At 47.7% G+C, this 16,626-nt stretch overlaps 1 long non-coding RNA gene across 1 annotated transcript; it reads right to left on the bottom strand.

The window, feature by feature from the left end:
• Positions 1–5,676: 5,676 nt before the first annotated feature.
• Positions 5,677–9,876, bottom strand: LOC118167584. Its single transcript, XR_004751201.1, has 3 exons — positions 9,685–9,876; positions 5,904–6,135; positions 5,677–5,800 (listed from the first exon to the last, which is right to left on the bottom strand). It is a non-coding gene; the product is annotated as an uncharacterized LOC118167584 (long non-coding RNA).
• Positions 9,877–16,626: the final 6,750 nt, after the last annotated feature.

The raw sequence follows: 16,626 nt of genomic DNA, 5'->3' as shown, positions 1-16,626 counted from the left end.
TATTTCTGTATCTGTGCAATTAATTCCTCTATATACAATACTGCAATGAGTTCAAGTACTTTAATGACTAAAATATAATTAGATGTGGGGTTTAGCATCTCACTTCCATATTTTATGCCAGCAGTGTGTCCTTTCTATATCCTAGGCCTTGTATTGACAGCTGAGCCCTGGGGAAGCAAATTCTGGTACAGAGAGAGGTTACAATATGACCAGAAGGGAATGTTGACTGTCTGGGTAAGTCTCAGGAAACAGCAGAACTCCTTTAGTGGCACCTGAAGAAGAGGACAGGGAGAGGAACACTTGTCTCAGTACCAATGAGAAGACAGGCTTTCTCTTGTTAACTCAGAGGGAAGCTAAAATCTACCTATTCCCTCAGCACTAAAGACACAATTCATGGAACCAGACAGTTATTAACCAAATGGCACTGGTTGCTTCACTTTGCAGGCTGAGGTTTAAATATATTCCCATTTTAATTTCTTAATGTCTTCAGTTCCCTACAAACATGACAAATGTCAAGCATTTATTTATTTCAGTATTCAGCTGTTCTTGTGGTTCAAGAACAAGAAACCATCCTGTTTATTCTCTGCATTTTGAAATAGAAGTAAATGCTGCAAAACAGTGATAGCAATTGTTCATGGGAAAGATCCAGTTCATTGAAGCCTTGTGTTTAGATGTGGCTGAGTTGAGAATCTACGGAATTACTGATCTGCACTCAACCCTGTTATCTAATGCCACTGGGAGTGAGAAATACCCTGATCTAATTCTGTACCAGGCACCCAGAAAATGAAGAATCCATGACCTAGAAAGGGACATATCAGAAATTACCCCCACCAAAAAAATAGTTACTCATGTATGAAGAGTAACAAGTGTAAGAAGGGAGAATCTCCTGAAGGGCCAGGCTAACAGCAGCATTGATTCTGCAACTGTTAGCAACAAAGAGTAGAGTACAAATGAGCAAACCCTTGACCTAAACTACACAGTTACCAGTTCGTGGCATTTGCACCTCATCTGTTCATATTTGTGATTATACAGCAGCACTTTTCATAGCACTGATCATAGCACAAGGTTTTTTATATATAGATACTACAGATTTTTACATCTGTACATATAGGTACATTCTGAGATACTCTCTGTGGCTCTTAATTCTTGTAAAGGAGATCTGCTGCCCAAGGGCCACACACAAAATTGCATCGGTGCTATTGGCAGCAAGCTCCTACGATGCCCTGCTGTGTGCAGCAGAGGGGAGAGAAAGAAGAGGTCATCTGGGCCAGCTCTGCAAGAAAATTTATGTAATGAGCTGATTACCAGAAGATAATGATGTGTTTAATCAAAGGCCACCTGGAAATGAAGCATGTTGTTTACCCCGTGTACTCTGTTATGTGATCTATAGATAAACTAACTGTCCAACAGAATTTAAGCAGTTGCTAATTTATTTTTTTAGTACTCTAAAGGAAAAATAAATTCCACAGTTAAATCAGAATCAATGCACAGGGGGATGAATGCTGAAAGCAGAAGAGGAAACTGCCTCTACAAACTTAGCATTTCAGTCCTGAGAGAACCGTGCTAGGGAAATTCAGTGTTACAAACTGGGCTGCGCAGTAGTGCCCAAGACAGATTTATTGCATGCCTTCTGCACACCCAACAGGCAGTAACTTACTGGCAAAGCAGTCCCTAGAGCTGTGCCTGCTGCCTGGAAGATTCTGATCCCATTTCTTTTTGAGAGCTCGTCATTTTTTTCCTCTTCCTCACTGTTCTCACTGCTGTGCCTGCAGTTCCGGGTTGGAACTGGTTTGCATCTTACAAAACTCCAACAAGAGCTTGGGTTCGTCTGCATCTACTCACATAACCCATTCTCTGCATCACGGCTCAAGCAGCACAGATAAAACGCAAAGAACAAACTCACTGATGACAAGACATATTCCCACTTAATTAAGATGCAAAATTGAGCTATAACTCAATGTGCTTTAAGCATACTTCAGTTCTGATGAAACTAAAAATTGCCTGCATCTGAACATGTTACCTCAAAAGGTTAACAGGTATATGTGGACTGCAGAAATTAATGGTCCAGAAAAATAAGTTGCTGGAGGCCTCAAAAGACCCCTGTATAAAAAGTCTTTTTTGTATCATCTCTGTGCAAAGACATGTCTGACGCTGCCTCTGTATATACTAATAACCAACTTTAGCTGAAAACCATCTGTAGCTACAGATCTGGTACAAGAGGCACAAGGTGCTGTTGACCCAAGTTTAGCGTGGTACAAAACTCAGCGATTTATATTTAGCAGATGATAATCTCCGATAGTTAACAAACCCATTTTCCCATACAAAGAATTGAACACTGACTACTAATACATTCACATGTACTCTAACGGAGTCCAGGTGAGATCAGAGTTGCCACACACAAGTCAGAGCTTAACTCATGCAGGCTGCTCCCTTGCATCACCTTCCAATACCTGTAGCCAAGAGACCACAGGAGCAGTGGTTGGAGGCACCTCTGCAGGTGTCAACCCCAACTTCACGCTAGTGATAGTGCTGTTGCCAACAGGCTGATCGTGCTATTACAAACCTCACGACAGCGCCTGCCATTCTTTTCAGTAGCCTGTGCCAGTGCTGCCCTGCTCACATTATGAAGAATTATGTCCTGCCTGAGTTTCCAGATTTACATCTTGTAACCATTCCCTCTGCCTTTTTCTTACCATCTATTACTACTAAGAGTTTGGTTCCACTGCCTTTGTAACTCCCCTTCAAATAATTACAGTCTACAATTCGATCCCCCTCCCCTCCTCAATCTCTACGCCACACAAAAGGACCCCAAGATCCACAATATTTGCTCATAGATCGTGTGCCCTGGGACCCCAACTCTCCTCAGTAACCCTCCTCTGCACCCTTTCCAGCCTTAGGTGGTATCCAGTCTCTCTGCTAGTGCTGTTTTCTGTTACAGACAGGATGCCAACAACAAGGGGACCACTGAATCATAACCCACAAGATCCACCAGATCCACTTAAATCCACTGGATCCTAGGGTGTTTTGCTTTTGGGGTCGCAGCAGGGAGAGGAACAGTCTGGAATATCAGTATAATTTTAGTCCAGCTAGCATCATCCCCATCCTGTTCCTGCTATTTTAAGTGTATGACCCATCTTAGGAGGACCTGACTATGCACAGAAACTGAACAGGTTCATCAGTTAAACATCCATCTCCCCAAGACGGTAAGTGTCTGGAGTGTGGCAGGGAGTCAGATCTGATTTTCATTCACAGCCAGGGCTTGTGCTCAGATAGGCATCACGGAAAGTATCTACCATTTGCACTGCTCCAGGGAGAAGGGGAGAGGGGATGAAGTCTGTAGAAGTGCAGTATCTTTTCCTCTCTTCAGAATAAAGGCTATGATAAGTCCTCTGGATAGTCAAAGTTCTAACCTTCCCATCTTATTTCTATTCCATCTCTGACCTTATGTTGCTGCTGAGCATCCTCTCCCACAAAATCCCTGTGTGTAATGGACTGTCTCCTGTCTAATAGCTGGGAATTTCTCTCTTTCCCTTTTTCTGCCTGTAAGAACACAGCGCAGCAGTAGTGTGCGATAAACTGAATGGCCTAAAGGTTGAGCCCTCCTTCACCATCACTCGGTGTTTCTTTCCTTAACTCAAGTACTCAGTGCTGGTGGGTGAGCTAAGGAGGACGTTTGCTCACAATACAGATTTTTCCAGTCTCTTTCATGTACACATCTCAAAGCTCTTCCAAAAGACAGGTCAGAACCATTAAACTCTGGAAAGTTAAGAGCAAGGCTAATTTACAACAAAATGTGATGAAAAAGAAATAGAAGTGCGGCAAGATACAATGAAACATTCTCCAAATATTTTTGTTGAAACTACAGAGAGAGTAAAAAGTGAGTCAGACCAGAAGACACACTGCTTCACTCTTCTTTGATGTTGGGAAGTCAGCGCTTTACACTAGCTTTTAGCTTCCTTCTAGGTGAATTTAAAATTCATTCTGTATTTACTGAGGAAGACCAGAAGAATCAATAAATGGCTTGGGTTTCTAGAGCTGATCTTCTCACCAATCATTTCTGTCTCTGTTCCGCACAAAGGGCTTAGATAAGGTTTTGTTTTTGTTTTCTTTCTCCTTAATGGACAGGTTTCTTAATTAGGATTGGGGAAAAATTACTGCAATTTTGCTGTGGCAAATTAAAACCAAAATGAGGTAGCAAAGAGCATGGTCTGAAGGGGAGGGGGGCAATCAGAGACAGCTATTGATTTTGAAATGATGGAGGAGGCCAGAGGAGAACACACAGACTGGAAAGAAGACTCATCTTTCAAAGCACTGTTCTTGCTTAAAAACAATCAGTCTGGGCAAAGGTGTTGGTTGTTACTGAAACTTTGAAGTTAGCTTTGTTTTCAACCAGAATTTAAATTTTGGAAAGACTTGCTGGTTAGTAAGGGGATGGCTCCTTAGACAAATCTTGAGATTGTGGAGCTAGGAATCACAGGATGGAGCTGAACATAAGTAAACCTGAGTGTCAAGAAACTCTTAGCAGTGGTGCTAACAACAAATTATTTGTAAATAGTTTCTTCCAAAGAAGAAAAAAAATGCCATTGCTCACAGCCAAGTAGGCAGAGAAAAGGCAGCAATCATATGCTGAACCACGGACAAGCACCAAGATCTAACACCCCTCTCACTCCCAGTTGTTGCATAGCGTGTCCCATCCTTTCTAGAACAGAGAGAACTGATCTGGCATTGTCTTGCTTGTTGCAGTGACTGAGATCAAGCCTAGGTACAGCTTTTTGCCACTGCAGGTAGCACACTTTCATATACGCTTTTTCCCTGTGGCTTTTCAGGCAGCATTCCTCTAAGACTAACGTCAGATGTTAATCTGACCTTTGTCAAATACAGCCAGCACCTGGAAAGACTCCGAGCAAATAGCGCTCATCTTGTAATAACTGGTTTGTCTGATTGTTCTCATTGCTATGATGAAACCTGACTTTGCAAAAGTGCTGATTATCAGATGTCTGTGACACGTAGTTAGGAAGATTTTTGCCCCACTGCAAATAGGCTGTAACCATTCTAAATCCAGCCAAATGCTGCATGCAAATAACCCCTTTTTTCAGTCCAGAGAGCTGAAAGCACGTTGCAAGTCCTTGCAAAGCAAGGGTTTTGTTCCACCATGTAGGAGACCTCCTCTTCCCACTAATACTGATTGCTCTAGCAAATCCTCATCCCAATGCTGGTAAAAAACTGGCATCTCTTGCTCCGCACAATGGGATGGCAGTTTGTAGGAACTACTGTGTCCTTGCTCACAACCCATTTTTTCCCCTCACTCTTCCCTCCAAGCAGTGCTACAAGGGCAACAAGATCTGTCATTTACCCACTACTTCCTCCACCACTGTAGCCAAGGTGCTACCATGTCACCTGTTCCCTGCCTGAATCCCAACCATAGGCAACACACAACTAGCTGGCAGTGAGAACTCCTCACTCCTCCTGACGCCCTATCTGTACTTGAGAACAGCAGAAGCCCACCTCTCCTGCAACAGTTTCTGGGACTGCTCCCGCTTTGATTGCTGCTGCTGGATGTCAAACCGAAGTGTAGAGATAGCAACTCTAAGCCCTTCCTGGCCCAGTGCTGTCTGTGTGCTCTAGGAGACATCAGGGTATGGCACGGTGCTTTGTTGCTTCAGCATTTACCTGGGCTGAAAGTGGAGTCAGTCTGCAGACATCTCCCTCCTCATCACAGATTTATGCAGCACGGCAAGTCTTGCACAGTCTTACCACTTTCATTGTCTACTCCACTGTCTGTTCTTCCTTTCTCCTAGGACTAAATGACAGGAGAAAAATTAAAGGAAAATAAGATTTCAGGTGAGCAGGCATAGAGAAGTGAAGATATGGCATGCTCCTTCTGATCCCTGTGGCCTACTCACCCCTTCCCTTTAGCTGCAATGATCACTGCATGCTTTTGAGGGAACAGCAGAGGCTGCTCGATGCTGAAGGCTGCAATCCGTGTTCTCCACAGATCTTTAATACCTCCTTTCCCTGGAATTCACACAAGAAATGCCGTTCTTTTCAGGTGTCTTGGAGCCTACCAAGAAACCATGGGTCCCATCTGGAGAGTAAGTGTGCAGGTACTCAGCATTCAATATCGAGAATTATTTTCTGCAGCAGAAAAGCAGGAGACAGGGAGAGAAACATTAGTCACAGAGTTGCTTAATTGAGATCTAATAGCCAAGGTCAGTGCTCAGCCAAGAATAGATAGCAGAAGCCTCCCATGGTGTATTTTTGTGATGAGATGTTCATAGCACACAGACTGATCTATTATTGGTTTTCACTATGAAAAAATTAGCTATCTCCTGGAATATGCTCAAATCTATTTTGCATCATTTCCTTGCTTTTTCATTTAAAAATATGTTTCCAATGAGACCTCATGACAGCACAAATTAGCAAATCTCAGCTGAGTAGAGAGATTGCTTTACTTTCACTGAAACGCAGCTCTCTCTTCTTTTGCCAGAAGAGACATGATGACAATACCTGTTTGTCTGTGTCTAGCATGTTTTTCTGTGCTTTAAATAAAAACCCTTAAAGGCAAAACGCAGGTATTCAATGGAATATGCTACAATAGTCATATCAGTGAGGAGCTTCTAGCTGTGTTCTGCACGCCTGCCATGTTCCAGTGCAGTAGAAGGGACGTGATGACCTTCTGGTCTACAGCCCCTCTCTGGTCTCCTGTGGCACTTCAGCCTACAGGACTGGAATGACCATCTACTTGGTTTGTTCTTTCTAGCTTTTGCATATGGGTCTGCGCAAGAAGCATCAGTGTTCTTCCCCAGCCCACACATGTCCAAACATTTTAGGCTACAAAGCCTTTTTCTCATTTTTTTTCCTCCACAGACCACAAAGCAGCCAGCTCTCCAAACCTTTAACTGAGAGCACAGGAGGGAGATGATTAACATGGCCTCACAGACCACCAAGCACTAAACCTAGAGAGCTGATGAAAAAAATTAAGCCTTCTGAAGATGAAAGGAGTAAGGTCTCTGAAGATGAAAGGAATGAGGTCTCTGAGGAACGCATTTTAGCTCCTCTGGTCCCTGGAAGATACAGCTGTACTTTCTCTGCCAGGGGCTGCAGCACAGAACATGATCTGATCCAACTCAGTAGGAACAGAAAACACAATCTGTGTGGGCACTAATAGCACATGTGGATACACTAGGTGCACAGAGGCAGTATGCGCTGGTGCACAGTTGCCATGTCCTTAGAGTCTTGCAGTACTCGCTGGTGAGCTCCAAGCTCCTGGTGGTGCTAGGGTTGAGGTGGTTCACTGCGGACCGCCCTAGAGCACCTCCTCTTGCAGTGTGGGTGCAAGGTCCTCCAACAGACAGCTCTCTGCAAATGCACACCATGTGCCTAAGAAGTGCCAGCTGGCTCGCCTCACTGCTCCCAAGGACACTGCGTGGACAATAAAGTACCACAGCAATTCAAACCCCTCCTTTGCACTGCACCAACCACTAATTTAGGACATACCCAGACAGCGTCCCCTGATGAAATGTACAGGGAAAAAAAGAGCCATCCCTGTGTTTACCACTCTCCCAGTCTGGAGAGGGGGCAGCATGGTCCCCATCCATTCTCAAAAGAGGGAGAGTGGTCCGGGCCTCCCAGAACAACCCACAGACATTACTGCTTGGGAGCCTGGCATCTGGCAGGGAGAGGAGAGCAGAGTGTGGTCACCATGGTAATGCTTCGCCTCATTTAACTGCCAAGTAACCTCTTGTGTCCTTACATGCAGCCATTCCCACACATCTGCACAGCACAGGCAGTGCGCTGCACAGGCAGCCACACAGAACAGACCCCGGCCCACAGCCACCCCAGACAGGGGGCACGGATGTACCGCATCCCCTGCTGGGCAGCATTCCCCCCATATGGTGCACACAACAGGCAGGTGCTGAGCAGTGCACATTCCTTCAGCTCTCTCTCCCTCATATCATATCCCCTGTGCCTTTAGATACCAGCCAGGCTCGCAGTCCCTGCTCCTGCTGGAGGAGCTATAGGTCCTCCTGCTGCACAGGAATACGATGCTTTAGAAGCACAAAAAAAAAAACACATGCCCAGCTAGCTGCTGAAAGATGCACGCTCCCTGTCTCTCCCAGCCTTGCCATAACACCTGCCTACAGCTCTCGTGCAGTTTGTTCTTGGATGTGTTTTGCTTTGGTTCTGTGGCATGAAGAAGGAATAAATTGAGATTTGTCTCATTCACTGTCCTCTGTTTCTGCTTCTAAGGAAAAAGGAAAAAATGTCCCTAAGAAACAAATCTATAACAGGACCATGTGCCCCTCTGCAGTACAAACTCATGAGAAGCTGGTGGTCAGGTCAGTTGGTGCTCCTCACCGGGCCCTGCTGCTCACATTTCCTGACAGATAACTACAGGAAATCAATCTCAATTCTGTTTCTCCTCAAAGCACCCTGTGGGTCCCTGTGGCTCAGCTCCTTGCTGATAGAAGGGCTATCAAAAATAGCAAAAGCACAGAACAGCAGCAACTGAGTTCACAGCATAGCAGGAGCACAGCAGGAGCACAGCAGGACCTGCGTCCCTAACCCCCCTGCTATGCAACAGCCAGGTATTACTCCGTATCAAATGGCTCAAACTCAGATCTCATTTACACCACCAGACACAGCCTGGAGACCTCTCCAGAGCTACCACTGTCACTGCGGGTTCCCCAGTTCTTCCAGAAGGTGCTGGCACAGTGAGAGGTTGGGCAGGATTACTGTGGTGGGCAGAGACCAGCCCTCATCCAGGCCAGGTGGCAAACAGAAACCCCTCAGCCATACATACAAGACAGCTCCAGCTAAAAGGGCCCACCAGAACCAGCAGGTACAAACTTTTTGGAGCCTGAAGTTCCCATCTCACACAGTACCGGTGTCCCTTACTGCCTTGTGCAGCAGCGAGCTTTAACTAGCACTTAGCAAATGGTTGTGGGTGGCTCATTTCGTGAGGGTGACAGCCACCAGGGTCCAAGGGGTTGCTACAATCACGTCCTGCCCATATCCTTTTGGAGCTGTCCTCTTCATAAACCTCTCAAGCTCACTCCGCTTACTTGGCTTTCTCTCTCTTTCCCCACCCTTCCTAAAAGCATCCCAGCATCAACATCCTCAAGCCTGAATGCCCTAATCTTGAGTGATCCAGCTATTACTACCAGTGCTCTGATGTATGCATGAGGACACAGCTGGAGTGAGATTTTCCCACCTGGCTGCCCAGCTTCTCTGGACCAAGTGGCCCCAGTTCTCCTGGTAGTGGTCAGAGTTGCACAGCCCATCCTCCCGTGTCTCCAAGAGGGGACAGGGACCTGCACACAGCAATTCACATCCCCACCCCAGCTCCCCTCTGACCACCACCACCATCGCTACCTGCACGCCTGGCTGTAGCTGGCCTCTGCGGCCTTGCTGTGAGCCCTGCACAGGAGGTGGAACCCGGGCAGGGTCCCTGCTGCCTGCAGAGCCTACAGCAGCTGAGCTGGGATTGCTCCAGCACGTAAAGGCACCTAATGCCTGAGCACACACTTCCCTCTTATGGCCATGCCTGATACAGCAACCACTCAGGCCTGCAGCAACTTCTCTGGGGCCATGTCTTTTGTCAGCTCGTCTATCTCCCTTCATCCAGGTTTTTCTAAGTAGCAAAGGAAGGAGAACAGAAACCTGAAAAACCGTGCTTGGTACCTTAACAGGGGCAAACTGCTCCTTCCTTCATTCCTTCTCCACACTAAGGGTTGGTCACTGCTCACGTGCTAGTGTACTTGCTATCTCTCTCCTTCTCTTTAGGATGTTCTCTTCTCATGTGCCACCTTTTTAACAGCATCAGAAAGAGACAAAATGAAAACCACCACCAAAGACATGTTTTCAAGGGAACACTATAGCCTTATATTCCCTCTTTCTCTGCTCAGAGGACAAAATATCTCATCAGTTCCTTGGCTGACAAAGCTCTCTGCTAGGCTGACTGACCTAGCTGGCCACCACGCTGTTCTTGTCAGCCTCAGCTACCCACCCTGCTGCTCTACAACCCCTATGGCAGCTCTTCAGTGCAAAATGCCTGGGTGAGGAGCTGCAGCTTATTTCCCTTCAGCCAATGCATGTCCAAACGTCGGTGACTCTTTGCATGCCTCTTTCTACAGGCTTGTACCAAGTGCTCAGGGCATTCCCAGCTGACCAGAATTATTAATGCCAGTATCTTCACAGTCAGAAACTGGGGGCTAAAGGGACAAAGAGAGTTGAAGCAGAGGGGCTGGGCCAAGGGACCCAGGGTAGCAGCTACACCAGAGGAGACCACAGCACAGGACAAGCATCCTGTGGTTCTCATATGTGCTGCAACCAAGGGGCTGCAGCAGTCAGGGGCTCTTCACACGGGGAACAAGCACAGCCACCAAAGTGACACTGTATGGAACAGTCTCCTCTGCTTCCCCACCCACAGTGCCAGTGGCCTACAGGGGCTTTTCGTTCTGTTCTTCACAGGGGAAAAGGTGAATAAGGGGGAACCTGGCCAGACTCCTGCAGTACCAACAATATTGTCAGAAGAAGTAGAAATCGCTGTGGTCCTCCTTGAAGTCAGCCATAACAGTCTAGTCTAGCTTCTGCCAGGCTCAGTGCCTTTAACCATCTCTCAAAGTGCTCTGCAACTATTGATAAAACGAGGCCACATCTGCTCTGAGCTTGTTTGCCAGGGTACTAATGGGAGCAGTGTTTGGGGTCTCTTCTACATAGCCAAAAGTCTTAGGCGCAGACCCTCAGAAGTGCATAAAAAGAAGTTAGGAATTAAACTGCCATGGGGATCTGTGTTCTAATGAGAATGCAGTTATATTGGTATTGAATGTTTTTGCTGATATAGCTGACAGTGCTCGGAAAAGTTCTGTTCAAAAAAAAAGAGAAAAAAGAGCCCTATTCTGCTGACATAAGCTGCCTGCACATAAGGAGGGCTTCACTGGTACAACTCTGCTGCTACAGCGATATCACACACATTTACATGTAAATTAGGGCTTTGTTTATACTGCACAGATGCAGCCTTTCACTGCATCCTGGATGGGGAGGGTAATAGTCTCACTATCCTCATTTTAGGGACTAAGAAAGCAATGCACAAAAAAACAACAACAAAAAAAACTCTGGCTCAGTATCACCCTACATGGATGGCAGAAAAGACACAGAACCTGGCCGTTGCCTACACATACAGGACCTTCTTCACTGCTAGAGCTGGGGAGACAAGTGAGTATGTCATTAAATAAGAGCTCCCAACACATCAAGTACTCAGGGTCAAATCCCTGATGTGTTGGAGCTGGGGGAGGCAATAGTGAACTCTCCAGAGAGCCCTGAACCTGACGGGAGACTGAGGCATGAAGCACTGTTGGCAAGGAAATGAACCTGAGACCTAATGAAAGTTTCTACTACAGCTCTTCACCACTCGCCAAACTGAGCAGCAATAGGCACAAGTGACAATGAAAGTCCACAGAGGAGGAACATGAAAGCAGAAGCAGTACAAGTGGTTAACAGCATATCACGGGAACCACATATGAGACCAGAAGCTGCTCAAATTACCTTGCTTCCAACCACTGTTTCCCAAGTATATGTGCACTTAAATCACCTCCATTCTGCCACTGCTCCTGTATCTTGGCCACAGACTCTGTCAGGCAGGCCATATTTCCTTTAACAAAAGCCAACAAAAGCCAAGAATGATGATAAAATAGTAGATTCCATCTCAGCCATTCATTCCCAAAGCTTCCTCTCCTGCTCTATTAAACCACAGAACTCGCCGTTTTTGCTAGGGTAGTTTTAAACCATAGCAGCTTCTCTCAGTGGTGAATCCAAGGGTTCCTGGAGCTACAGCCTTTGTTGGACCTACAAGGCCAGTACGTGACCTGAGAGAAGACACATCACCACACATTTCCACTGTGTTGGCATAAGAAAAGGTTTGGACCTACGTCTCCAGAAAAAGCAGGTGTTGCTAAGGGTTGGGTGAAACGTAGTGAAAGTGGGTGGATGCTTCTGCTGGCCTAAAGTTAGCTGTGACAAAGTGCCTGGCTCTGTTACGGAGAAACATCTCCATTCCAAAACACCACACGAGTCACTGCCCAAAGGAATTGTGAACTATTCTGATTACTATTTTCTCAATACTATTTTTTACAGAGTCTTGAGGATGGGGGACACGAGGAAAAACAGATAACGTGTAGAGAAGAAGGCTCCAAACATGATTAGGACAATCTTGGCAGTCAGCCTTGACTGAAGCCTAGAGGATAAACAAGTTTGGTACAGTTATCTACTTCTTTCTTAACCGAGGGATTAAAGCTGTACGTATCAGAAGGAATAATAACTGCAGGTGGTTAAGTTAGTCTGTCGCTAATCCCTGCTAACTCACTGGATTCCCTCCCATGCCCTGTTTTGCTGGCCAACACCCTGATCCTCCATCCCACCCCCTCCTACATCTCTGTTTTCCTCTGGCTCATCAGACCAGGCTTTATACACATCTTTCAGTACCTACATCCTCTCAGGCCTCTTGCATCTCTGATCACAAATCTCCCACTCTGACACCTTTCCCATTTCACCACAAGAACATTGTACAAGCCTGGTTGGTTTCTCCATGCAAACACACTGAACTGCAAACACTTCACCACGATTACAAATTCTGGTCCAAATCAGTGTGCCCAAATTGCCCAAATCACCCAAATCAGAGAACCTCTGAATGGGTTCAATCACGGCTTCAATACCAAAAACAAACAAACAAAAAGAATAGCTCGGCTGAGGTCTTTTTTTTTTTAGCATTACATAGATTTAGAGCTTAATTCATTTCCAGATAATATTATTTATTTTAATATTATTCTCTCAGAGGCAGTGAGGTAAAACACAAGCTGTGGTGGACCTAGAACTGAGTCATTCTCTGCAGAAGGCATTAAGGACAGGGAAGGTCTCTCCTAGAGCAGAATTGTAACTCCTAGCTTAGCTAAACTTAAACCAACTACCTGCATTGTCCAAAAAGAGCTGTACCTATCTGCCCTTGCCTCCAACCAAAGGAAGCAATGTGCCACGGGCATTCAACGTTTACTTAAGCTGAGGACAGAAGATGGTTACTCAAACACCAGACCAGCCAACCTTCCAAACGAGCATCATTTCCTCCTACGAACTGCTCCAAGGCCTCTCCAGCTTTCCATGTTTAGCTAAGGGCTGGACAAATTCTCCTGGGGCACTGTTATAGCTTTGTGTTTTCAAGGGCTATTGAATTATCTTTGAGATCCTCAAAGAGCTTTCCACATTTCTGCTAATTCTTCTGTGGTTCAGGCAGGTGTTCTGCCATTCAGACCCAAGCTAAAATTCAGAGCTTTGCTAGAGTTATTTCCCTGCACAGTCACTGAAGTTTCAGTGCTAAGCAACTATAACTGAGGGGAGAAAAAAAAATGGAAACAATACTCACCCCAAAGCACTGCATAGGTCTGCCCAAACTGTAGCTTTTTCAATTACACCTTCAACAATCTGTTCATGCTCACTGGAGCCTGTACCTGGAGACTGAAGATGAAGAAAAGGCACCTGGAGACTGCAGACTGGTCCCTCTCAGAGCAGCCCACCTGCTATTAACTGCCTCGAATGCAAGGGATGAGTCACTGCTTATTCTGTCTGCATGGCAACTGTAAAAGTCAAAGATTTAGGCTTATATCTGACTACAGCCACCTTGAGACGTTCCATAGAGATTCCCTGCATAGCTTGCATTTTTCACATGCCCACCTTTGTCTCAGCTGTCAACTCTCTCCATTCTCAGAATAAATTAGTCCCCTCGGTCACAAGCTCAGATTATCTCTAATCGCTGTAGAAGGCCCATGTTCTGTCTGTCTCAGAAATCAGCACAGAAAATTTCCCTGCTACCCCTCTCTGCCCACTGGTCACTCAACTGCTCCTTCCCGAGTTCACCTTCTGCTGTCTCCAAAGTTCACGACTCTACTCTGTGATTCCCAAACCTACAGTCGGTTAGCAACAGTACGCATTGACTCATGTCAGTGATGTAAGCTCTCTGTCGATATGAGCCTGATGTGCAGCAATCCCTGCCTGACTTGTTACTTACGGTTTGCTCTTCCCTTCCACTCATTTCATTTTTTGATACACTTCCTTGCTTCATTCAGTTGGCTGAGTAAAGCTCTTTGCTCTGCCAGCTCAGGGGAATAGTACTGTTGAGACCTAAAAGGAAAATCAGAACTTGAATTTGTTTCTTTGGATCCTCTGTTGTGCAGACATGTAGACAACAGAGACAAGCTGCAGCCACCTGCATACACAGGTAGCTCATGTGTCCCGCTGAGCCACGTCAGAGCTGCCCAGGTGACACCAGGAGCTCTGTGGGATGTGTTTGGTGCTGCTTGTGGCAGCCCCAGGCTGAGACCTGTCTCCATGGGTATCCTGGCCTCTCCTGTCACTACAACGCCAGGGTGAGAGCGGCCTTCCCTGCCCCACTCTGTGCCGGAGGGGCAGGTGTCCCTCAAGCACCTACATGTGGAAGGGGTCTGGCCTCTAACTGAACAGATAACGTGGCAGTGAGACCCAGTGCCAGGCAGCTGAAGCAGTTTATCCACTCTAGAAACAGGGCATCTGCAGATGAAGCTCCTGCATACAAAGGTGGGCAGGGGCTCCCTGAGAGCCTTGGCTTTCAGGCCATCTGCCCCCCGTAGAGCAAGCTGCTCAGTACAACTCAATCTACTCCAAAAGGAGAGGCGTCATGAACAAAGTACCAGCAGCCAACTACGGCAACAAGGGAAAAATCCTTCAAGAAAGTTCTGTAGTATGTAGTTCCCCTGTACACTTGTCTCTCATATGCTCATTCATTTTCTTATCTTCTTTTAATTTCCTCAAAAGCCATTTTGACCCTGCTGAAACTCTCCCGTCCTTGTCTAGAAAAAGCTCAGCAGCAAGAGCGGTCCATGTGTGCTCCTTCTCCACCAGCACTAACCACACCTGCACTAAAGCAAATCCACTTGCATAAGCACCCAAATGCTGAGCACGGGCGATTGCTCCTTTGATCCCCAAGTCCTCCCTAGCAGCTCCAGTCTTCCCCATGCTCCTGTCTTGTAACACCAGAGGGGCCATGGCCCATCCCATCTCAGCCGACAGCTCTGTCTGGCTGCACACCGAAACCAGGTGAAGAAAGAATGTTTCTCAGGCAAGTCTAAACCTGCTTTCGCAGCAGTCAAGATATGGGAGTGGCTGCAGACAGCAAGAAAAGGAGTGGGGCCTCACACAGCTCTAACCCTACCTGGTCTCACACCCTGCCTGGACTTGTTACCCTGGGCCTGCATTTTGTACCCTCATTACAGAAAGACCTCTTCTCCATAGGCGACCTGGAGATATGAAGTGTATGGGACACGTGCTGCTGCCCACAGATAGGCTGAAGCCAGCCACAGAGCTTGCCCAAGTCTTCTTGAGGAAAGAAAAATGACTGGCTCCTTCATGGAAGTTTATTCTCTTTTCTAGTAGCCTTACATTCATATTGAATTTGCAGTGAGATTCATGAGAGGCCCCAAGATGTGACTGTATCATACAGAAATTTAACTATCAATAACAGCAAATTAGATAGGAAAGGATGAGAGTATTCTCTTGAATTCACCTGCCTGCCATTGTGTTAACCGAGGTTTGTTCCAAGTGACATTCTAGGAACCACCACGGCCCTTCCCTGTCAGTTACACCCGAGGAACCAAAGGTCGCACCGCCACTTCAGCACGTGGGTGAATGCCGTGGGCTCGCTTCCTCTTCCTCAGTGCTGGGGGAAAAGAACAGCAAACAACGTATCTCCCCACCACGGCTCCCAGCGCTGCACAGAGCCTGCTCAGGCTGTACAAAGGACAGGGCACACAGATGCTTTTAGGCTTCCTCCCCGTGGCGTGCTCTGCATGGCGTCTGCTAGCCCGGACTTTACTAAAAAGGGCAATATTTGCCCCAAACTAAACGTGGCTTTTAGCGTACCCAGCGCTGGCCTCCCCAGCCACACAGGGGCCGTCTCCAAGCTCCCGGGGGTGCCGGCGGAGCAAGGCCAGCCCTTAACCCCAGCGCCAATCCCGCTGCCTTCAGCCGCGCCCGCTAACGGCCGACAGCCGGGCCTCAGCGAGCCCTGGGCCTGGGCCTGGGCCTGGGCCTGAGCCCGGCGGGCCTGGAGCAGCCTCGACCCCGGCCCCGGCCCCTTGACAGCAAGCAGCGAGCTCCTGCCCGGCCCCGCGACCGTTGTGGCACCTCACGCGCCGCCGCCGCCCAACGCCCAGCCCCACCCCGCCCTGCCGCCCGCCCATTGGCTGTCGCCTTGCTCCTCCCTCTCGCCATTGGACGGAGCCCTGAGCCCGCTCCCGCCCCCTCCCTCCGCCGCCGTGCCGCGATTGGCTAGCTCGTCCCCTTCCCTCCGTTCCCGGTTCCGTCTCCGCCAGCTGATTGGGCAGCACTCACCTTCGGGCTCCGCCTCCCCCCGAGGAGGGACGAACTCCTTCCCCCTCCGCCCCCTCCAGTCTGATCCCCACACGGCTCCTCATTGGCCCGCTCCCCGCCGGCCCCGCCCCTTAGCGGTGAGCCCCGCACGCTGTCCCCCGCCTCCCCTCGAGGTCCCGCCCCTCACGTGACGCCCCCGCCGCTGATTGGCCGAGGCGGCGGCCGCTCGCGCTT

Source organism: Oxyura jamaicensis, chromosome 5, assembly GCF_011077185.1.
Source record: "Oxyura jamaicensis isolate SHBP4307 breed ruddy duck chromosome 5, BPBGC_Ojam_1.0, whole genome shotgun sequence".
Classification (NCBI taxonomy): domain Eukaryota; kingdom Metazoa; phylum Chordata; class Aves; order Anseriformes; family Anatidae; genus Oxyura; species Oxyura jamaicensis.
The sequence above is the reverse complement of the archived record's forward strand: the minus strand, read 5'-3'. Positions and strand labels throughout refer to the sequence as shown.